Here is a 25149-nt window from a genome sequence, read left to right as displayed (position 1 = left end):
CCCAACTGGACTTCGTTGGTTTGATTGATTGCTTTATTGGCTAATGGACGAGTCCTTCCATGATGAAGTTTGGTTTTTTATGATATTCTGTTTTGGCCGACCAAATTTTGTGTTTCATGTTTAACCATTTAATCGATTAAAGCATTCTCTGGCCAATTAAGGAATCCATTTGGTATTTGCATATCCTCCTGAGAATTTCAACTGTTTGATGATTTAGTGTTCATCACAAGAAGAAAGGAAACTTAAATTAAACCATCAACCAAATCTTTGGTAGCCATTTTGTTACTTTTATGCATAGTAATGGATGGAAATGGTGTTTGAAAGTATATGATTTTTAAAATTTTTATCAACTAGTCCATAATCATTCTGTTGGGATTTGGGACTCATTAGTCTTCTTGCAACTCTTGCAAGTACTGATATGTATATGTTGGGAGAACTCAACCCCATGGCATAAACCGGTTTACGAGGTAAAGGAACTAAAGATCCGATGTCCACGGCGGTCCAATGCAAGGGTTAGGACCAAGGATTGAGTACTCTTATACCATTGATACGTACTTGGGAGAAACTTAACCCCATAAATCAGCTTACAAGGTGAGGGAACCCAATATCTTTTCAACCAACACCAACTCTCTAAGAAGTACTCCAAAGAAGACGATTTTCTTCACTCCTAAGGTTCCACAACCCTAACACTCTCACAAGAAGGAAGGAGAGCAGGAGTGATAAAAGAGAAGAGGAAGGCTGGAAGAGGGGAGTGAGTTGGGCAATGTGTTGGTCCTCTCTCTCTCTCTCTCTCTCTCTCTCTATCTCTAGGATAAAAGCTATGTAAAATTCCATGGTTGCTAAATATTGGAAGGGGTAGTTAATTACTATCTTATCCCTCTACTCTACAATATAACATAATAGATCTTAGGGCATGGAAATAATTGCTATCACCAACCTAGTCTGTCGCAATTCCATTTACAAAGAATCTAAACCATTGATGGGACCACAAAATGTTTACAAAATAAATTTTAGGGAGCAAGAACATTGCTTGGTCATGTGGGCCCTGCGCTAGCACAGGACCAGTTGTAACGCATATAGCATAAACTACAAGCGAGAGTCAAAAGGTCATGGGATTGAGGAACCTAGACACTAAATTGTAAGGCATATGTTCTTCCACTCCTAGCTTCTCTCATGGATTTACCAGAATTAACTAAGATGTAAAGTATCGGTATAGGGTATCATTTCAAAAGAGTGATTTTAAGAGATGTATCGTATCGGAGAGATGAAAGATATAGTAGATACGTATGAAAATGGTCAAGAAATATGGAAATGCTTAGGACTGTATTGCAAAATACACTATTGAAGCATAAAACACTATAAATAAGTAATATGTAAAATATATATAATGTATAAAAATGAGAACAAATTACGACGAGACAAGTGCATTCAATTAATTATATATAAAAAATGTGGTTTCTTACATGTACTAATACCAATTTTTTTTTTAGGTATCCTGTATTGTATCAATACCTTAAAAGTACAACACATCAGTTTTAGCATCGACCAATTTAGAAGGATACTTTGAACTTTGAAATTAACCATACACAAGCCTACATTCAGAATCCCCTTCAGTTTGAACTCTGCCCTCCATTGAAATTTATTCAATAAAGCAGGGCAGGGGAAGTGTCATTTCTATTCTAAGACCAAGCACTGAGAGAGGCATCTGCAGGCAGTGCCTGAATCAAGGTAGAGGGAACATGTTTAATAAGTGCAAACCATACTATCAGTAAGTTGTCACAATAAGATACAAAATATCATGTTTCCTTTTTTTTTTTTTTTTTTTGGTTAGACACCCTTTCCCTTGTAAAAAGGGGTTGCTCCTCCTGGAATGGAGAACTACAACTTTTTTAGTGGTTCCTTTTAGATCTATCTACTCAGTGTTTTTACCTGTGACATTGGTTGAGGATGATTCAAGTGGATAGACCAATCTGTAACATATCTCTTGGTTTCAAGCCATTAGTTTCAAAGTTGTGTTCTACCTGTAACGTTGTAAGGCTTTTTTAACTATTGATGTATATCAAAACATAAATTTCATGGCCACCACATCCAATTCTAGCTACTATAGCACAACTTCCACTGTTCATCACGTGTATCCGTCGATCTCTCATAATTGGTGCCGCCGCAAATGCAGCCATTTTTATGCCAAGAGAAATGGAATGGGAAATTTGATGAAATCCAATACATGGATAAACTACAACAGTACACTTATAGGTATCATGTTCTGTTTTATTGCTTCTTTTTGTCCTGAGTTTCTTTACATTACTTTTTTCTGAAGGTTACATAATGGAGTAGATAAAGCAATATCTAAATTCAAATCCAATTACTAACTGAGAAAAAAAATCTTGTGTCCAATATCCGAATAATCAAGCATGTCCTATAGAAACCATCAGATTTTATTGCTACTCAAGCTAAATCAAGTGCAACAAATACACCTCATAGTTCACTAACATAAAGTTGAAACATCTAAAACTGGAAGTTCCACATATGAGCTAGAAGAATTTTATTGCTACTCAAGCTAAATCAAGGGCAACAAATACACCTCATAGTTCACTAAAATAAAGTTGAAACATCTAAAACTGGAAGTTCCACATATGAACTAGAAGAACAAAGCATAGGTAGCATTACAGAAGGCTGAACACTCCCATTAACTTTTCAATAAAAGGAAACAACTCCATTACAAATACTAGGCTGTTAAGGGAAGGCTCTCAACCCTAGGTTTTGAAGGAGAACGACTTAAATCCACTCACTGCTTACACATCATTCATGAATCTGAAGAGTCTTGTAATTCCTAACCCTGCCAACAAACAATTGAATCCAAATAAACAGAAAGCAAATCACAAATTTAAAAACCTATCGTATAATAGCAAGGACTTGTACATAAGAAGACAGAGAAGTACAGAAGGGTGGGGGGAGTTTCATATTCAATTACCACTTCTTGAAAATGGTTCAGAGGCTTACTCCAAGTACATGCGATCGACAATTTCAATCAATCTCTGCGTGCACTAGAAGAGAAAGGATGGTGCTTTGCAGACTCGCTCGGCTAGGGTTTTCCTGGGTGTAGCTGAATTTGAAGAAATTTTAGCTTACAAGCAAGTGCTCAGTTTATGTTAGTGGAAACAGGTCCTGCCATTCAGCCAAGTATGAAGCAAAGACAAGAGTGAACCTGAGGCAGATATCAAGACATAGATATCTTGTATGGGTTCAGTAAGGGGGGGGGGGGGGAAACAAAATTGGGGAGAGAATGGGTCAATCTCTATAGTGCTGATCAAATGACTGGAGCCACTGGATCCACGATGGAGAGGATCTGGGTCCAGGGAACTTGGTTAGCCCTCCACTATTCAGCAATGAGGGATCCTTGCAGCGAACCACATCGGCAATGCTTGCACAGCGACAAGGACAAACTCTCCTTCAATACTATCGGGTTCCACAACCCCAAGGGCTCTAGAGAGAGAGTGCAAAATGACTAAGATCACGTGGAGGATTTCCAACTGCGAAACTAATTATAGCAATGATCTTCCCTCTCTTGCTGATTTAAGTTTTGAAGTGTCGCCCCTACAGGTAGAACGATTGCTGTGAATTTGATGTGCCATGCCCACCAAAAAAGCTATGGACATTTTGGGGAAAGATTCCTGATCCTGGAATCATCCTTGACAGAAACCAGGCTTAGCCACACCTCCACGACCATAAAAAATTATATCATTTATCCACAGTGGAATACTCAATGACTCCTACTGAAATAAAAGGAACCCAGCCCAATGAACAGATAAAATTAAATGGATGTTGTCATTATGAAATCAAAAGACACTTCAAACAAAACAATGAGCAACTTTGGTTCATCAACAACATACAGAAACATAGGAAGGCAGCAAATCTAAAACACAAATTCAAAAACTACTTATGGAAGCCACACCTCCACGACCTTAAAAAATTATATCATTTATCCACAGTGGAATACTCAATGACTCCTATTGAAATCAAAGGAACCCAGCCCAATGAACAGATAAAATTAAATGGATGTTGTCATTATGAAATCAAAAGACACTTCAAACAAAATGAGCAATTTTGGTTCATCAACAACATACAGAAACATAGGAAGGCAGCAAATCTAAAACACAAATTCAAAAACTACTTATGGAAGCCACACCTCCACGACCTTAAAAAATTATATCATTTATCCACATTGGAATACTCAATGACTCCTATTGAAATCAAAGGAACCCAGCCCAATGAACAGATAAAATTAAATGGATGTTGTCATTATCAAATCAAAAGACACTTCAAACAAAACAATGAGCAACTTTGGTTCATCAACAACATACAGAAACATAGGAAGGCAGCAAATCTAAAAGACAAATTCAAAAACTTCTTATGGAAGGGGAGAATAGATAGTTACATGATGGAGCTCGTAGAGATAGGCAATCATATCATCATCTGGGTTGTGGTCTAGGGTTCACTTCGGGTGTGACATGGGATCATTATGATCTTATCCTACAATCCATAAAAGAATGGAATGAATTGGAATTCGTCCACTTGGACATCGCTTACTTCAAAGGGTTTGAGAGGTTTGAGTCAATGCTTCAAGAGATCGATACCCAGTGCCCAAAGTTCAATCGGTTCTCCATCCGTGGGATTGTAAGGAACAAAGAAGCTCTAGTTATTGTATCTTCACTCGCCAACATACAGTATTTGACAGCGGTGCACATTTGGTTTCAAGAAGATTCTTTTAACATTTTGGTTAAAGGATTGAAGAATTTAGTGTATCTGAATGTATTGGGCTCCATAGAAATAGGAGAAGAGATGCGACAGCAGTTGTGGTCTCGTTGGCGTGGGAAACCCGAGAGACGCCTCTTGATGTGAGAACACTGCTGTCGCATCTCTTCTCCTATTTCTAGGGAGCCCAATACATTCAGATACACTAAATTCTTCAATCCTCTAACCAAAATGTTAAAAAAATCTTCTTGAAACCAAATGTGCACTACTGTCAAATACTGTATGTTGGGGAGTAAAGATACAATAACTAGAGCTTCTTTGTTCCTTACAATCCCACGGATGGAGAACCGGTTGAACTTTGGGCACTGGGTACCGATCTCTTGAAGCATTGACTCAAACCTCTGAAACCCTTTGAAATAAGCGATGTTCAAGTGGACGAATTCCAATTCATTCCATTCTTTTATGGATTGTAGGATAAGATCATAATGATCCCACATCACACCCGAAGTGAGTACTCTTCTTCATAGGACGCTTGTAATAATTCTCCCTAAGAACCATGTCATCCACATAAGACCAAGTAGGCCCTCTTGGAGTGATCTCTGCCCACAAGAACCTCTTTGAGAATGGGTTCGCAAGGCTTTTAGGGAATTCCTCAACAGTTTCACAGAGCAATCCCTGCAAACAAACAAAATAAAACCACAATTAATATGATAAGAACAAATTTTCCAAGACTCCACATTTAATAGACACTTTATAACCGTGTGTTGTTTTTATATGAGGTGTCTATCAGTGTAAATTTTTTTGGTTAGATGGGGGTTATATGGGGAAAGAGAGAGAGAGAGGGCAAAGGTGGCTTTAATGCAGGGAACTTGGACTGGTCCTAGCTCTTATGGATCCCAATCAAATGGAATGAGAAATGGTGTTCAGAACCCAAAATAAAACTCAAGTTGTTAAAGAGATATCTTCATGAATATTATTGCACTGGGTTCAGCTCATATAGATCCTCCCCTGTACATTACTAAAATTCTAACAAGGAAGCACCATCATGAGGAAACAGTGAGGAAGTGTAGTTTGTAAGCACTGGGCAGAGACAGCCGAGTTCAGGTCTGTGTTTATAGTTCTTGACAGTTTGATCCATCATCTTCAATTACTATAATGTTAGGTATTGAAAATGATTCAGAGCTGATAAATCATAAAGAAAGAAAGATAAGGCAGTCCATATAAGTAACTTGCCTAAAGCATCCAGACTCTTTTCTTTCTCTTGTACAGCCTCGTGAATCTGGCATTTTCTAAGGACGTTTCTAAATGCATGGACATGGAAGCAGTTAGCAATAGCAAGTCAAACTGAAATTGCTACTGATGATGATGCCAAAATAGACAAGTTTTCAAATCTATTATGTGCTTTTTCACAATGACATAAAGTCCTCCAAACTAGAGAATTGGTGTCCCACTTTAAATCAATTTTCCTTCTTAACTTGATAAAAGTTAAACTTTGTCTTAAAGGTTTAACATTTCTATCTAGTTTACGTTCTATCTTCTACCAAATCGACACAAAAATTTGACATGAACCAGGAAAAACCAGAAATTGATGGAAAGTTTTGAATCTAAAAGAGACTGAAAACAGAGAAAGAGATAAACTGCATTCAGGTATGGCAAGAAACAATCAATAACCAAATCAGAAGCTAGAATCAAGGATGGAAGCAAATCTGAAACTGTAATTTCAGGTAAAACACTATAGCCATCGGGTTTAGAAACTAACAAATCTAACCTGAACCTTGCTTGAAGGATAGAAAGGGATACATAAAAAAGAAAGAAAAAAATTAAAAACAGAACAGGAATCCACCAAAGCCTCACTTGGAATCCACTAGGTCTTCACTTCAATCCACTATACCACTCTAATCCACTAAATAATCACCGATTGATTTAGTTCCAAATCGACACCATGACAACAAAAAAAAAACACAAACAAAGAGGCAATGTAAAGGTAATAGAGATCGAAGGAGAGGAGTCATGGGGATACCTGGAGTATGGAGAGGAGTCGCCGTAGTCGCCGCCGCCGCTGCCTTGGAGGAGAGGAGATAGGGTTTGGTCTGCAAAATAAACGCAACATCAGAACAAAGCTGGGTTTGGGCTAGGGAAAACCATGATTCTTTGACTGAAATAGTCCCATACCTGAAGTTGTAGGGGCAATAGCTTCGTTTGTGCGAGGAAGAAGAAGAACGATTCGAATCTGGAGCTATGGCAGAGAGGGAGTTAGGGATTTAAAAAGAAAGAGGTTTGTGAGGGTGCTCCGTCGATGTGAGGTTGCCGCGCCGGCTTGAGGATGCAGATTATAGTGACGGAAAACCACCTCCACCGTCGTCTGGTTAGGCCATCGTGAGACAGGAGAGGCGGGAGAGAGGGAGAGAGAGAATGGAGGGAAAAATCGCAATATGTGAAAAGATGGTGAAATCGTTCAATTTAATTTGGACCGTGAGATTCCATTATGTCACGTGTCCTCATCTTAGGTGTGCACTTGAAGTGTAATTGACGAAGATGTAATTGAGACGATAAAAATCCGGGAGTGTAAACCCTAAAAAAATTCAAGGGATTTTGACAAATGTCCCCCTGAAAATGTCTATTTGTTTAAATGCCCCTTACAATTTTTCTAATTGTAAACTCCCCCTACTTTCAAAACATTGTAGCAATTTGATCCCTGTCGTTAGTTTTGATCGTTATGTACAAATGACTGAACATTTTTGACCAATTTTAGATCATTCTACCCTTGAAAGGGTAGAATGACCAAAGTAACCCTATCTTATCACATATGACCGATACAAATGTTCTTCTCAAGGGAAATAACATCTCTGCTAACGAAACCCTAGGTTCTCTTCTCCCTTCTCAATCACCAAGAGAGGAGCTGCGACTAAGGGGGATTTGCGATTGAGAGGAGCTGCTTATTTAAAGGGTATGTTTACAACAAATGAATTAGAGTGCTGTCTTGACCATAACCTGCATAACCTTCACTCGCATACCAACAGTGATTGGCCTTGATTGGGCCAGGGTCAGGGTCAATAGGCCAAGCCCGGCCCAATCAGGGCCAACCAAGGCGGGCTTGGGCTGGGCTTGGCCCATCAGGGTCAAGGTTTTTAGGCCCTGAGTCAGGGTCAGGGCGGGTCTGGGCCGAGCTAAAGGGACTCAGGGTTGGGCTAGGGTTTTAAAAAGCCCGACCCAACCCGACCCTGTTGCAGCCCTAAATATACTGTTTTAAAATTTTCAATTGTGTTAGTTAGCTTAGGACTTAGGATCAAATCGGTTGAATGGTCTACTAAGGCAGGCTGACAGTGATTTGTTGCTAAGGACAGATCCTCAGTCCATAAAAAACAGGTGGAACAATCTTTATATATAGGTCCAATTTGATCCAGTCCTACAGTAATCCATTATGCTAAGCGCCTCTTGGCGTGGTGGTGGCTGCCACTGTAGTAGAGCGCTGGCCTAAGTCCAGGGAGAGATCGATTATTCGACTCTCCCCCCATCTGACATATAACATCCTGTTATTACCCCCTTCCCCCCCCCCCCCCTCTTCATTTTTCTTCCATTCTCAAAATAATCTCACACATTGGCATTCATGACATTAATAATCTTATATGGCAGCTTGCACACTTTGCAGGATTAAGCAAATTAGAATCCCATTCGCCCCTCTCTGTAGTATGAACTGATTAAGTAGTTAAAAATCATGAAACATCCTTTATAACAAACAGAACAGGAGATCATTATCACTAGCTAGCTACTACTCTCATTGCTCTGTCCCACAGCAATCTAATACCACTACTACTACTACTACTAGCTACTACTCCCTCATCACTCCCTGTTCCTGAAACCTTAACATAGACATTAAAATGAAATTAAACAACTTTCATTCTTAAAGCAACAGATCTATATATGGCACAGTCTAATATGCACCCATGAATTGATAATTTAAGTAGTAAAAGATTCAAAGTACCACACAATCTAAATGAATTGCTAAAACAGTAAATTATTCATTCCTTCACATGCAAACTTCTTTTAAAAATTAAAATAAAATAAAAAAAATAAATTTCATGACCTGGTCAGTCATCCAAGAACTAGGGAGGACTTTTTTCCTTTTTGACGCTTCAAAAAGGCTTTGGAGCTCGTGTTCACATTTTCCTCATCTTTTCAATTAGAAGGAATCATGGTTTTCTTTAGATGCTGTTTTTTGGTTTACTCCCTTTTCGAGATGCTCTGTTGTATGTTGCTTTGTGCAGAAGCCTGAAACTCTTATGGTTTTTGAACAAGTTCCAACCAGATCTTCCTGGCCCATTCAATGGGTAATGTCACTAAAATGAACTATTTATATATTAAAAAAAAAGTTACTTCAATGAACTGCTTCCTTACATGAGGATGCTTGCTAAGAATCACACCATTGTGGGTTACAGATTTTTATATGGAGATGTTTCCATAGTTTTGTACCATTTTTGAATGAAAGTCTATCTATATATTGGTGATATATGCCCCCTTTTGGTACTGCAAGTGAGTCTTCCCCAGTCAATCATGGGTGGAAACCAAACTCTGCTTACTCCCGCCCACCTCCCTTTTTGTATTGGGAAGTTCTGCATGTTTTCTCCTTGTTAAATATAACTTAAAACTCTTAGACTGAAAATTTTATCTCCTTAAAATACAGTAGTACATGAAAAGAGGTCTCCTGCCCCAACCCATCTACAGCCCCCATATGGCCCTTCCTACAAATCTCTTGGACAACCTTGAAGGGCTGATTGTCCCATCCTTGGGCCATCCACTCAAAAGAGAATTAATAATCAAGGGATCATTGAGACTGTGGATTGACCAATAGAGAAGGAGGTATTTAATTACAAAGTAAGTGCATACAATATCATTGATATTTAATTTTGTTTTGCAGATTCAGTGATTCTGCAACATCTATTCATGAAGACTAATATGAAACTTCAAGCAAAGTAAGTGCATCTTTAATTTCTTTAATTGTCTTTTTCTATAAGTGGTAGCATTCTAAGTTGCAGATATCACATATGACAGCTTATGCATGGTTGAAATGTGAGAAGGAAGAAGACCTAGGCTGCCTTGCTTTCCTCAGAAATGCAGGTATCATTGGCCTAGCAGGTAGCTTATTCAAGGCTGAAGGCCGCTATGTACGTCTAAGCCTAACCAAGAGCATGGTCATGAACTTGAGTTTTAGTCTTATTCCAACTGCCTAGGGTCATGACTATATCATGTTATACATTCATTCAATCTAGCTCCATTAATTCAATACTATACTTTTCACCTTCCCCTTATTCATTAGTCTTCAATCACAATTCCCCTAGAGAAGTGTTCTTCAAGGTTATGTCCATTTTATGAACCATCTAGGAACCGAGAAATGTCAAGACTTTTCCAAGACTAGGTGAGGCCTATCCAAGACAATCTGGAGGATTCATGTGAGAATGGCACATCTAACATTTCCATCAGTACTTAGTCCAGAATAGACCAAAATTTAGAGACATTGACAGTTCTGTCATGGCATCCCTTTAGGAACCAGTGGGGGGAGTGATTATATTCAGCTTTACACATGCACCCACGTGGCTATAGTGATAAAGAACACGGCAGAGGGTTTCCTACACGGAGGGTGTGCAGTTTTATGTCTTAGAGGAGGGGTTTTATGGAAAAACACTAAAAATAAAGGATACATGAGACATTTTACAGGGTAGTGCTATAGTAATCTGAGTCTTATGAGTGGTGCTTGCAAACAATTTTGAAATTAAATTGACGTTATGCAAATCTTTTACCCTAAGAACACCAATTCTAAGACCATGGAAGAAAGTTTTCGGTGTACCACCATGCCCAGACCTGTGCTCTCATTGGGCCCTGCATAAGTAGGGACCATGCTTCCCACCGAGAATGCCGACCCTGAGATTACTTAGCGTTTCGGACATGGACCCACAATTCAATATGGTAGCTCGTGAGTTAATATTTTATCTAAAGATCTTATTATTTTCCCCGAAATGCCACAAGGAAAAAAAAAATTTTAATTCCATGTGAAAATTAAAAATGGTCATTTGCATCTAACTGTACTTCCTTGCAAACAACCATTCTTTTTTTCTTTCTTTCATTTCACTTCAATTCATTTTTTGAATGAATTATTTGATTTCACTCTAGCCAAACGTGGCCTAAGTTTTTCTCTGTGATACTATACTTGACCAGGAACTCAGGCAGGATGGAGTCTATGGCACCAATTGTCCTATTCCCCCTGAGAAAAACTTCATTTATATTCTCCAGGCTAAGGATCAAATAGGCAGCTTCTTCTACTTCCCTTCACTTGTATTCCACAAGGCACCAGGAGGGTTTGGTGGAATCAAGATCTTTAGCCGCCCAAGAATTCCTGTTCCTTTTCCTAACCCAGCTGGAGAGCATACAGTTCTGGCTGGTGACTGGTTCAAGAAAAACCAGAGTAAGTAACAGTATAATTGGGTTCTTCTAAAGAATCATAACACTTATAGTTACTGGTTTTAGTACAAAAGAGAGAAATCCATTGAGATATTCGAATCGAATCCGTCTAATTGGCCAAGCTCGATCCCAATTCTTGCTGATTCATTCTGATCCCTTGTTGATTCTGCTTTGGATTGTTTTCTTTTCCTAAATACTGATATAAGCTTTCGTGTCATTAACAAGGTACTATATCTCGCGATATATCGGTATCTCGGGCCTACCGAGATATCCGAAATATCCGAGATATCGCGAAATATTCCCGAAATATTGCATTTTTTCTGCAATATTTCGGGGTCCATCTTGGGGTATTTGGCCATATTTAGGCCTGAAACTTCATGGACAGCCTTATTTAAGCTTAATAAACACATTTAAACCATAAAATTGTAAAAATGTGAATTCAAATTGGTGTTTTGGGCTTGCACCCTTGATTGACATACATGGTCGCCGACCCTAATGTATAAATAGTTAAATACACATAGATTAATGAAATCACAACTTAAGTTACAAATTACAAGTGCTAAACTGCTAATAGTAGTTCTTGTGCCTCCCTGATCAATCCCACTCATGCCTCGCCGGAGTCGACGTCCATTGCTCTCTTTGAAGGACATATGTGGACCACGGTATAGAATCGGAGAAGAAACGAGTGTAGTCATCCACAAGTGTCACGTAAATGGAATCATCAACATATCGTAAGTAACCTATCCTAGGATATAAACTAGGGTTACCAATCGATCCAATGTGAAGAAGATGATCCACGTGATATGATGTTGGCGCCGGCACAAGAGGCGATGGCATTGGCTGCATGTATGGTGGTGAGGTTGGTAGCTAGGTCCGCTAGGTATGCAAAGATGTTATCTACAAAAGATGATCCAAAGATGTCCCTCGGGACTGGACTGTAGTCATAGTCCCCTACCCTACTAAATCGCCCATATGATGATGATCCATATCCATATCCACCGTAAGGTTGCTGATGCACTATAATCCGATGCCAATGGAGCGTATGCGGCTAAAAGATGGGGCACGCCAATGTCCAGCCGCTCCTCCCTCCCTATCACCCATACTCAAACCACCAACAGAGCTAGATAGGTTATCAATGTCCATGCGATGTCAGAATCGGTTTTGCCGACCCTCACGCTTCCTCGTCAGGGATGTACGTAGGGGCCTCTCGAGGGGGGGCGGGGCACGTGTTCGTGGTCCGTATCTTGTGCGGCATGATCAAACTGCTCTCCAGCCGAATCGGAGCGGCCCACAGTGCCGTATCCCGGCCTCCCGGCCTACCACATAACGCCTCGCATGCCGTCATATTCTTCACCAAAGATCATCACCACCACCAACATCACCACCACCAAGATCACCATCACCACCACCAAAGATCACCATCATCACCATCATCATCATTTGAGGACTTAGACCACCTTCATCATCGCGAATATCACACCAGCTGGGTCGGAATGGTACGGGCGAGGCTTCCTCGCATGTATCGACCTCGTCGCCCATATACTCGCCCACATCGCACCAATCTCGAAGTTATCATGGGGTCGGGCCTACCTCCTCCTCATCCAACACTGGCTCACCTCTATCCTCACCCAATCCACAATAGGGTCCTCATCGCCTCGAGTCAACTTGAAAGATGTCGGCTAGATCAATGGTGCCCTCGTCTCTCATGTCCCATGCGTATGTGTTGCAGCTTCAGCCTCAAGTCAGAGCGCACATACACCATGTCGGATAAACGTTGAGACCCCAACTGCTGCGCCTCTTGGAGTGGATGAGCGCAAAGGTACTCCGCCTCTCACAACCAGGATGCGAACATGTTTGGGCAAGGACTTTAATTGCTATTCTTCTTAAGTTTTCACCGATTCCCCATACAACACCCACCATTCAAGCATTACAAGTTTACAACAAAAAGACATGTGTCAAATGTTGTATATACTCGTCAACTTTCAAATTTCAATACATATGTAATTTAAAACTTAAAAGAATTACCAAAGATCACCACGTGCTCACGCCTTGTATCGCAGCCCTCGGTCCAAAACTTCCCAATGCATCCCTAAATACCTTGATCTACACCCACGTGGAAAATTAGTAAGTACTTCTTCACTACTTATTTGAAAGCATCAATAAGTTGAGTTTCCAAATGAACTCACTTCATTGTTGCAAATTGCTTGAGTGCACCATCCGCTCCAACTTCTTCACTACTTGTTTCAAAGATCAATAAGTTGAGTTTCCAACCCAAGCCTATTGTTATATTGATACTTAGGGTTCAAGTAGTATGCTGAAATATGACATATAGAATAGAGGTATTGTCAAATGCATAGGTAATTAGTAAATAATAATACTATGAATTAGTAAACATAAAACAAATTTACTCACCACCTTATGCAGATGCATAAGTTGATTCTCCCAAATGAGCATTTATGATATCTAAGAAGTGTTTGCATCTCGCGAGGACCCACACTATAGACACTATCTTTCATCAAGTCTTTTAAAGATATAGACTGGCATGGTTGGGCCCTTCAGAGCGAGTCGGAACATGTAGAACTTTAACTACCGGCTCTAAAACTTTCACCACTTTGCTTAGTTTGGTCCGTAAGTCCTCGGATGACATCGTTGTTTGTGCTTCCCTCCCATTTGCGGCTTGGAACCCTTCCATTCAAACCACTCCTCGAAGCAAACATGCTTCTCAGCCCGCCTTCTTTGTCTCAATGCTTTTGAGGGCAATGTAGTTGGTGGCAAATCTTGTGATGCCGGCCTAACCAAGTCACCCCCACATTTTTCCCTCAATAGATTGAGTGCATAGGAGTGGTTGTATACAAAGTTGGTGACTTGTCTTGCACTTTCAACCACAGACTTCACCAACTTTAACTTTCCCATATCTTTTAGCATTAAGTCAATGCAATGGGCTGCACAAGGAGTCCGAAGAGCCAAGATTTACTATTGTTCATCATCTTCTCACCGGCCACTAAGTTACTTCCATTGTCGCTATAACTGACAACATTCTCAATACCCACATCTTTTCCACTACTTCCTTTAACAATCAGTAAATATATTTTGCATCCTTTATCTCTTTGATGCATCCACGCATTTGAGGAACACCGTCCTCCCATCACAATAAACCATGAAATTGATGATGGACTTTCTTGTAGGCCCACCATCCATCCGCCATTATAGTCACCCCATATGTCTCCCACATATTCCTCATCTCACTAATGTACTCATCAATCTCACTCTTTTGTTGAGGTAGATAAACATTCATTACCTCATATGGGGTGGGGCCCTTAATCTCGGGCCACCTCTGCAATGGTATCTATCATGGTATCATAATGGGGGCCAGGCGCGTTTTCTGGGATGGTATGGTATAGCATCCACTTAGCTATTGATTCTTTAACCAATCCCTTCATCCCCTTCCATGCTCCTTTGATTCGGTTGATCGCTTCCTTTCTTCTTATGCAATTTAGGATCGATGTTGATGGTGGTACTGGTATCGGTAGAGGTGTTGGGGTTGCCCTCACACTTTGTGATCTTTTAAAAGGATTCAAAGTTCTAGGACCTCCGAACGCCACTCCTCCACTACCCCCTACTCTTTGTCTCTGCGATCATCTTGAAAACTTCCTCTACTCTTGAAACAGTCCGCCTAAAATCCCTAGCCTCCTCTCGCTGTTTGTATGTCATCGTGCACGCAATGTCATCATCGAGGAGGAGGAGGAGGAGGAGGAGGAGTCATCATCATCATCATTGTATCGTCTTCCTCCTCCCATCGAACTCCTCACCGTATCCTCAAGTTGTTCTCTTATCCTTTGCTTGTCACCTTCCTCTTCTTTCTTCCCCTCAAACTATCACCAATCTCCTGGCTACTTGGTAGGGACCATATGACAACCTACAACATCTTTAGATCCTCCAATCGAGATGTTGTTTAAGTCTTTGGACCCACCTCCCATAAATTGCAAGTGACAATAATTACATATAGATTTTCTCTTATCCCCATCAATGGGAGTACCATGTAACCATGCAATGTCACCCCTATGCTGGCTGGCTGGTCTCTCTTGTTCCCTCTGTTCTCTTTGTTCCTCCGCCCCTTTGTTGACTACTTTCCCCACCTTTTGCTTGCCCCGCACGTTGTCTATCACGATCCGCCATAATGATACTTGTTTACTTGCAATGTAAGTAACACAAATAATTAAAAAACTTAATGTAGATGCACTTCAATTGACACTTTTAGATTACTAATACACTTGTATAGTTATTTAATATTTTTCCCCTAACCCTTATATTTTTCACATAATTAAAACCAATTTTTATATATAATGTTAATATAAGTATTGACCTAACACAACAAAACTATGAATTAGTAAACATAATATACATGTAATGCATCTCAAAACATATAGAAATAACTTTCATATTTTTCTTTATTTTTAAACTTAAAACTCATATTTTTCCTTATTTATTTCTGTTTTTTAATTTTTTATATATTTTTCTTAATTTTCGAAAATTAAAATAATTATTTAAGAGCAGAAAAATAAATCCGACACTGTGAAGCCGTAGATCGGCCATTGGTGTCTAACATATATTTAATTCATTACCATCTAAGTCATATTACCCTAATTATTTCCTATTTTAGTTGTAGGAAAATGAATTTTTAAAACCAGAAAAAAAAAAAAAAATACATATGGGAAAAATTTCGACACCGTGAGGCTGTAGATCGGCCTCCGGTGTCTAACATATATTAATATCATCAACATCCAACAACATTTGTACAAAGTTTTTTTAAAAAAATAGTTTTAGAGAAATATAATTTACCTTAAATAATGAAAATAGGCTTGGATGATGAGCTTAGATGACCCTCCGACGTCTTCCCGCGACAAGGAGCTTCAACAATGCTTGGATGAGGCTTGGAAGGGAGGAAGAAAAGCAAAAATGAGGAAGAAGAGAGAAAATTTGATTTTCAGCAGCTCTCGGTCGAAATATCGACCAAGAGCTGCGAAATATGGAATTTATAAGGCCTTTGAATGTGACACTATTTGTCACTTTACAATATCTCGCGATATATCGTGAGTTCCACGATATATCGTCGAAATATCACGATATATCGACGAGATATTGTACTTTTATATTTCGGCAGTGTTTCGTATCTCGGTCATGTCGAGATTCACGAAATATGGCGATATTTCGCCGATATTTCGCGAGATTTTATACCTTGGTCATTAACATGATTTGAAAGCAATCTTAGACACTGGGAATGGTATGCCTTTGCTGATGGGCTTCTCATCAATGGCCGTGGTTGGAATGGATACACATTCAATGTTGATCATGGTAAACCATAAATCATGATTTTCTGCAACTCAAGCTGCCACTCAAAAGAAATTCCAAGTTGTTTTGGCTGTCTAGTCTCACTGTTCTATATATATTGGGCAGGTAAGACATACAGGATTTCAAATGTGGGTCTTACCACATCCATCAACTTCAGAATTCAGGGACAGAAGTTGAAGCTGATAGAGGTGGAAGGGTCTCACACACTTCAGAACACCTGCTCTTCCCTTGATATCCATCTGGGCCAGTCTTACTCTGTTTTGGTTGCTGCCGATCAGCCTGTACAGGATTACTACATTGCTGTTTCTTCATGTTTCACCAACCCAGTTCTCACAACTACAGCCATTGTCCATTACAGTAACTCAGATAACCCTCCCCCTAATAATATAATCTCTTATTGACCAAAAAAATAAAAACTAACAGTTCTTAGATTTTCTATATTTTGATATTTATTTTAGCAAAAGATTTTATGATCTGCAAGAGTAGATTGGTATCTATGGTTTGTACAACAAGTTGTGCCACCTGGAAAGGTGAATGTGGCAATTTTAACCTTAGTTTTAAATTCAGAACATACATACCAGATGGTCAAACCAGGTTGACCTGAATTGTCTCCTTTTTTTTTTTTTTGGGTTATGTGGTTTTTCTAAAGCTGATGGAGATGTTCAAGGATTTTACTATTTGGAGAAAGTTATCCTCCACAGCACCTGAACATTCACCACACCATACTAGCGTTTTAGAATGTTTCTCAAAATACCTTCCTGATACCCCCCCCACGGGCACACGCATCTGAACCCACCGTGGTGAAGGAATTCCCATTCACCATAGCTGAAGGAAAACTTGGTCCTTATTATTTTTATTTGAAATTTTAATATTCTTTTATTCAGCTTCAAATTCAATTATATTTCTTTCTTATATTGACATCTTTCATTGTATTTTTAGCCATCCATGTTGTGTCTTAGGGTGTACCTGTTTGATTAAAGTTCCAACCCTTTATGATATGCCATATGGCAGTAATTGTGTAGGCAAGAGAATGGTTAAATAGGTTCTTTTTTATTTTTTTATTTTTATTGTTTTAGTATTCTAAATCATCCCTTCATTTGCGGCCCATTATTATGTATTGCTGTGCTTCTACCTTTTCTTTTTCCAATAAAAGAAATCTGAAGGTAGGAACTATGTGTGTTGTGTTGGAGGAGAGAGAGAGAGAGATTGCAACCTGTGGAGGTTTTGCTTCATTTGATTCAAACTCAATATGTGATTCAGGAACATGAAACAAAAGATCCATAAGAATTATTGGGAGACTTCATGTTTAGGGTTTCTACTAAGACAATGGTTTTGAGCTTCTTTCTAACCCTGAATTTATCAGGTCTAATTGTTTCAGTTTGCTGGCTACAGTCTACAAGTTAAGAGTTTCAGCTCAAATAAAATTTACAACTTAATCAGAGACTGCTATCTCCCCACCCCTTCCCCCTCCCCATCCCCCTCTCCTTCCCTTTAAGTCCACTACAGTCAATTCCCATGTCATATCTGCCACTAAATTAAGGTCTTCCAGTACTAAAACTACTTCAACATTTAATATTTATTATTTATTTTTTAAGGAATCTTCCAAATGCTTTGGACCCTCATAATTAATATTCCTCTTCCTGAGCAAGTATAAATATCCCATGTAGTGCTCCAGTTGAAGTACCCCTTCCCTCTAACCTCAAGTTGTTTTCAACTCTCTCTCTCTCTCTCTCTCTGACATTTTCTTCTTTATCCTTCTCATTATGGCACAGACCAAGATCATGGCTACTTGTGTTTTTCTTCTTGTACTAATGTTCTCCAATGAAATTCTCTCTGTTGAAGGAAGGCTTTTAAAGACTGGAAAACTTGATAAACAACTGCTGGGAATGCAACCGGAAATGGAAAGAACAACTTGAAAGCAATGGCTACTGCTGGTGAATCTTCTACCAGCTCCTTCCCCCATGAGGGTAGAAGTGTGGTAGAGATTGATGACTTCCGTCCCACAGATCCAGGTCACAGTCCTGGTGTTGGCAATTCCATCAAAAACTGAGAACAATGGAACAGCTTGCCAATAATGCAAACATCGTTAATGGCAAGCAGAGGTATGCTGTCACTGGTATCTCCTTCGTTCCAGCAGACATACCATTGAAACTAGCAGATTACTACAAGATCCCTGGCGTCTTCAATTTTGGAAGCATTCCCGATAAACATCCTGGTGACGGCAGATGCGACCTTAAGACTTCTGTTATGGCTGCAGATTTCAGGGCTTTTGTTGAGATTGTGTTTGAGGATTGGACGGACACTGTACAATCATGGCACATTGATGGTTATTCCTTTTTTATTGTCGGGTAAGGTTTATAGGCCATGAAAAGATTCATTCTTTCCTTATCATGGGTTCATCTCGACTTCTGAAACCGTGGAGTTTTTCTGGATGAACAGGATGGGTCAAGGCCGGTGGTCGCCTAAGAGCAGACGAAGTTACAATTTGAGAGACACGGTTGCTCGTTCAACTACTCAGGTATGGAATAGATCATTGGGAACCCATTCGAGATTAGACGAACTAGACAATTTTGATTAACCTATCAAACAGTGATGAATTTTGTGCTTGAGATGTTGGTAAATTGGGTTCTTTTATTGGGAATGCAAGTTTATCCGAATTCATGGACTGCAATATATATGGCTTTAATTCCAAGATTTACTGTTTCTACTTCAAAATGGACAGCAGAAATAATGGCACTATAATATCAAAAAGAATTGTTACAGAAAAAATCAAAAAAGATGTTGGAAAGAACAAAATCATTGATTTGGAAGAATATGCAGACAACAAAAACAAGAAGATAAAAATAAAGAAGGATTAGCTTTAATATATAGTTTAGATGATTATTAAACTATTAGAATAATGTGTGTTTGATGTTTGGGTTGAACGGGTTTTGCTACTTGTTTAAAGCAAAATGGTATTTACACTGTTTTGGAACAATTTACCAAGTTTTATTTCTTCTTGTAATCTGGAAGTTACAAGTAACAATGCCGGAAATTTTATATTTTCGCTATTTTTATTTTCCTCCTTGTCAAACACATACATCTGAGAAACCAATTTTACTTGGAGGAATTTTTTTAATACATAATTTATTGGTTTTTGATTGATTGCCACTCCAGTTTCAGTTGGGTAAGACTCCATGGTAGTTTACTTGGAAGCTGCAAATTTGACCTTTGAATCTTACGGGACGAAGAATTCTTCTTTAAAACCATAATTTTGACTAACCTTCGGGGAGAAGAAAATATTATTTGGTATAGCAACTCTCCCCTCTCAAATATCTCTTCTGCCTCTATACATGGTCATACGTGCATATTTATTAGTATATATATATATATATATATATATGAGGGGTTGGTTTCGGTCTATTATCAAGTTCGTTCTTGTTTTTTTTTTTTTTTCTTTTTTAGAAAGGAAAAAATGTAGACTTATTAAATTGTATTATTATTTTTTTTAGTTTTTCAGGTTTCGATCCAAACGGTTGGTTTTTTATTGGTCTATTATCAGTTCGGTCTCGTTATTTGTTTTTCCGGTTTTTATCCAAACGGTTGGTTTCAATTGGTCTTATCAATCGGTCCTATTGATTTTACTTTGGCAAAAAGGTCGCGGTACGTACGTGTCAAATAAGTTTACAGGACGTTCTTTTCTAGTGACCATGGATTTCACCTAGCGCAATCTCAGTCGTTGAACGTTTTCTCCCAGTTTAATCGAAAAACCGATGACAGCAAGTCATTATTTGAAATCCTATCACCGCCTATGTAGCTGAATCCCTCGAAAGTCTCTTCCCGGAATCTTAGGGAGAGTGGGACGTCTCTCTATCTCTCTTTCTGCGATCTCCATTTCTCTCCCGCAGTCCCTTCCCTGCTCTTTCTCTCTCTGATCGGCGATTTTGCAGAAATCTCATGTCAATCCATCTATCTTCTCTGGTCTACCCTGCGGTCAAATGGTCGATTTATCGTGCGAATCCTAAAACACTAATGAGGAGCGATCTTCTCTCGTCTTCAGCCATCTCTCTTGTTTTCTTTTCCAAGGAACCGAAGACGAAGACAATCTCTGCAACGGTCAGGTTCTTCACGACACACTCTCTCTCTCTCTTTCTCTCTTTGTTTCTCTGCAACTCCAAGGAAGCGCAGACAGTCTCTGCAACTTCAAGCGAAGACAGTCTCTCATTCTCTCTCTCAATCGTTCTCGTTTTCTTTGCCTCTGTCTCTCTCTCTCTGTATCTCTCTGTCTCTCCCTTTATCGTTCTCGTTCCATTGTAGTTAGGGTGTTTTTTAAAAAAATTGGAATTATTGATTGCTAACCAATTTTTTTCTCCATTTCAGGTTCTAGGAAGTTCATTTGAAAATCTCCACTGGAAGGAACATCTTGGATTAACGCAGGTTAGGCATATTTCTTCTCTCTCTCCCTTATCTATCGTTGCATTATAGTGAGAGTTTTTAAAAAAAATTCATGGTTTGTACTGATTGCATTCCCTATTTTGGCTTTCTTCTGTGATTAGCCTGAATCTCACGGTTGTTCGACATTTTTTTGTAGGTTTATGAAATGTTCATTAGTCCTTTATCATGATATATTTATTACTTTTTTTTTTTTTTTTTTCCTGTATTTGTGATTGGTAGCCTGGGAGAGTGATTAATTTGGTTATCAGAGAGGTCTACTGATGCCAAAGATTCTGGCATTGGAAAGTTTGGTAAGTGGCCTTTGAGGTTACAACCAGCAAGGTGCACATCTGTGGGGGGTTTATTTCTAATCCAGTCAGGAACATTTGCTAAATGGAGTTTGTTGTAGGGTAAGTCTATTGACAGTAAAAGATAGGATGCCATTTGGAAGGGTTGGTGGTGAGGGATCTGAAAACCCATTTCTTGACAGGTTAAGTTGCCAAAGTTTCTGTAGCCTTGAAACTGGAAATAGGATTTGACCAGTGAGCTGATTATCACTCAGAGAAATGGTGGTAAGAGAAAGGTCCATGTGATCTGGGATTCTACCTGTGAGCTGGTTATGGCTCAGAGAAAGGTCCATGAGATTGGGCATGTTACAAACGGAACTGGGTATCTGGTCTGAGAGCTTGTTATTTGAAAGGTCAATAGAGGTTAGACTATGAAACTGTCCAAAAAAATCTGGAATCAGCCCAGGGAGAGTGTCTTCAGTAAGGGCAGTTGACCTAGACTTGGAGGAATGGATCCTTCAAAGTTGTTATCTTCAAGGACAAGTTGGGTGAGGTGGGTTAACTTTGAGAAGCTCTCTCTCTCTCTCTCTCTCTCGTTCTCTTGTGCTCTCTGTTGTGTCTCACTCTCTCTCTCTCCCTCTTCTCTTAGCTCAGACCACCGATCTATATTTTTTTTTTTTTAAAATTTATGCTTCTCTGTCCAATTTAGGTTTTCTAGTTATTGATTATAATTTTTGTTGTGTTTTTCTTCCAAGTGGATTAAGGTGGGCAGTGAAGACCGGGTCAGGCAAGGCATTTGGTTAAGGTGATTTTCTTATTCTCTTCTCTCTCTCTCTGTATCTTCCTTTTGTTTCATGAATTAGACAAAAATTTTCTGTAAATTCTGGTTTCAGCCTTCACTAATGGATACATAGCTGTAATCTTTCTCCTTAAGGAACCAGTACTGCGCCTGATCCTTTTTAGAGACAACCTGAATTTGAAAATAAATTTAGAAATTTAAGTGGCATCACGTTACAGAATAAGAGAGTTATAAGGTAGGAGGTAGCTAGAAGCCTATAACACATACCTCTTGAAGGAAATCAGCTGCTCCCTTTCTTTCTGGACACCGAAATCCACAATATTCAAAGAATTCAAGAATATAACTACATGGACCATGGTACACATTACACAATCTTTCCTTCTGCCATCAAAATAACGACATCAAATAGATTATAGGTCTCTGGTGCAGGCTGAAGAGGTGAGATCAATTTCGTGGCATCTGTTAGATGCACCAAGTGCTGAAGGCAAGAAACAATCTGAAAGTTTGTAGAACTGTCCAGGCCATTTGATATTTCATCCATAAAAAGAGCTTTTATTGGACCCACAATCATTTCCCCTAAAAAAAAAACATTGTATTTTTTTAAGGAAAAAATAATAGTATCCAACTTAACCCCTCCAAGAAATAAATCTATACACATTTTTAATACATGATATGCTCTAATCATCTGATCCACCTCAATATTCACCCCACCTGTAGTCAGTCTCTTCTTTTGACCACCTGAAATACCTCTTCTCATGGCATCTCCAACCATTGAATCAGCACAAATATCAAGACCAAGAATCTGAATGATATTAACATGCAAGACAGTCACATAAACCAGTGATCCTGCTATGCATTAATAAAGAAAAGCATGATTTCAAACTGTTGAATATATTTACCTTTAAGATGTAGTCTGTTTGAATGGTTTTTCCAGTGCCTTCAACAGAAATCGCCTATTAAAACAGTTCATAAATGAAAGTGGGGGTGAGTGTGAGGGTGTCAATGTGTGTGGGGACAGCAAGGGGTGGGTGAGTGTGTATAGGGGCAGCATGGGGTGGGGGTGAGTGTGAGTGTGTGAGTGTGTGTAGGGGCAGCAAGGGGTGGGTGAGTGTGAGTGTGTGAGTGTGTGTGGGGGGCAGCATGGGGTGGGGGTGAGTGTGAGTGTGTGAGTGTGTATAGGGGCAGCATGGGGTGGGGGTGAGTGTGAGTGTGTGAGTGTGTGTAGGGGCAGCAAGGGGTGTGTGAGTGTGAGTGTGTGTGGGGGCAGCATGGGGTGGGGGTGAGTGTGAGTGAGTGTGTAGGTCTATCATTTGTTTATAATTATTATATTTGATGGCTTAATGGGTAACTGTTGTAAAGTGCTCTTGTTAAACTAGACAACTAAAATTCGTTACACCTACATTCTCCTTCTATCTCAACTATTTAGACCTTTCTTTTACTTCCCTTAAGACCTCTTGTTAGCCTAGGGTTCATTGATCACCTATATTTTCTGCCAAATTGATATCAAAGCCAAATCTAACCCATCACATGCCCAAGACCATGGAGTAGAGACAAATCGATCCCATCAAGGCATGAAAGATTCATATGGTGATTAAGCAAGTTACTTTGATTGGATCCTTAAATTAAGGTTTGGTTAATTAATCTTAGCTATGAATCTTCACTTACCTTCTCACCCCCCCAAAAAAAAAAAAAAAAAAGATATACAGAAACTAGAGGATGCCCTCCAATGGGGGAAGACAAGTATAAGTAGGTCTGCATTTCTCCAGAAAGACTTTCAATACTTTCTCCATTTAAACTACTTTTTCACCTCAAAGACTTAGAGAAATTTTCCCCTTTTGTTACATAGGAACGAGATAAACTTTCTAATTGTCCTTCACAATCAAACCTAACATATTTGTTGCTCGTGTTCTTCCCTTCTCTTTCATCAATTTATTTATTTTATTTCTCTTGGAAGCTGTGATCAGCCTAAGATTATTTAGCATTATACCAGTTTCCATGTCTCTTAAGGAAACTACAAACCCTATTTAATTTACATTACAATTATAGTAATGTAAACACTTACTCTTTTCTTATTATCATTTTTATCAGTTTTTTCCGATTTCAATCCAAACAGTTGGTTTCAATTGGTTTTATAAGTTGGTCCTATTGATTTTGCTTTTTTAAATTATTTTTATCTTCTACCCGAAAAAAAATATCAATCCAAACGGTTGGTTTTGATCGGTACATTGTTATGTGCAATAGTCCCACATCGGTCCCATAAGGGATTGGATGTGGGAATATATAATATTGGGTTCCCTCCCCTTGTAGATCGGTTTATGAGGGTGAGTTCTTCCAATCGTATCAATTGCTGTTTTCATTGACTTGCACATTTAGTCTGTTCTTATTTTTGACAACCCTAACTCAATCGGTTGAGGATCCATTGTTTGTCCACTTGAGTCACCAACGAAACCTGTCCCAGACCCCAACACCCCCAAAAGAAAAAAAATTTATTTTGTATGGTGACATGTGATCTAGTGAAAAATTCTCTTCACCCTCATAGAAAGGATATTTTGCATCATGTACAATAGGGATGAAAGTTAATGATGACACAAGGGCCCTCTAATCACAAGATCACGTGTCATTAGAGCAACCATACAAAATAATTAGTTTTTTTTTGGTATGGTCATCTAGTTTAATTACAAGGGTTGCCTATTCAGAATCCAGATCCACACCCCATGGATGGTGTGAGATCGACTCTGATGGTTAAATGACATGTCATTGGAGAGGATCTGGATTCAACTAATCACAAGATCACAGTGTCACTGTTTTCTTCCCTTTTCATGGGTGAAGAAAAACTTAATATTTCTTGTGAAAATTGGAACAAACCATGTGTCTCACCTCTCTAAGGCACCAGTGCAAAATAGCAAGCAACCTCGGCCCGGAGAACCGGGTGGACCATGAATGATAAAGAAGAAGATCCGAAGAAGATCCAGTTGGGTCCACAAACGAGTCCCATTTACCCCTAACCCATATCATCATCCACAAGTTTGGAATAATCACCAGTCAGTGATCGATAACTGACAAGGTGTGTATGGGACTATGGAGGCCTTCCGTACG

The 25149-nt window shown here is 39.2% G+C and overlaps 1 long non-coding RNA gene and 1 pseudogene across 1 annotated transcript; one reads left to right on the top strand and one right to left on the bottom strand.

The window, feature by feature from the left end:
- The first annotated feature begins 9794 nt into the window (after nucleotides 1-9794).
- Nucleotides 9795-21649, top strand: LOC122654887 (annotated as a pseudogene).
- A 908-nt stretch (nucleotides 21650-22557) lies between these two features.
- Nucleotides 22558-23006, bottom strand: LOC122654254. Its single transcript, XR_006331886.1, has 3 exons — nucleotides 22953-23006; nucleotides 22765-22855; nucleotides 22558-22629 (listed from the first exon to the last, which is right to left on the bottom strand). It is a non-coding gene; the product is annotated as an uncharacterized LOC122654254 (long non-coding RNA).
- Between the last annotated feature and the right edge of the window lie 2143 nt (nucleotides 23007-25149).

This window comes from Telopea speciosissima, chromosome 3, assembly GCF_018873765.1.
Source record: "Telopea speciosissima isolate NSW1024214 ecotype Mountain lineage chromosome 3, Tspe_v1, whole genome shotgun sequence".
Lineage (NCBI taxonomy): Eukaryota > Viridiplantae > Streptophyta > Magnoliopsida > Proteales > Proteaceae > Telopea > Telopea speciosissima.
This window is presented reverse-complemented; position numbering and strand designations above follow the sequence as displayed.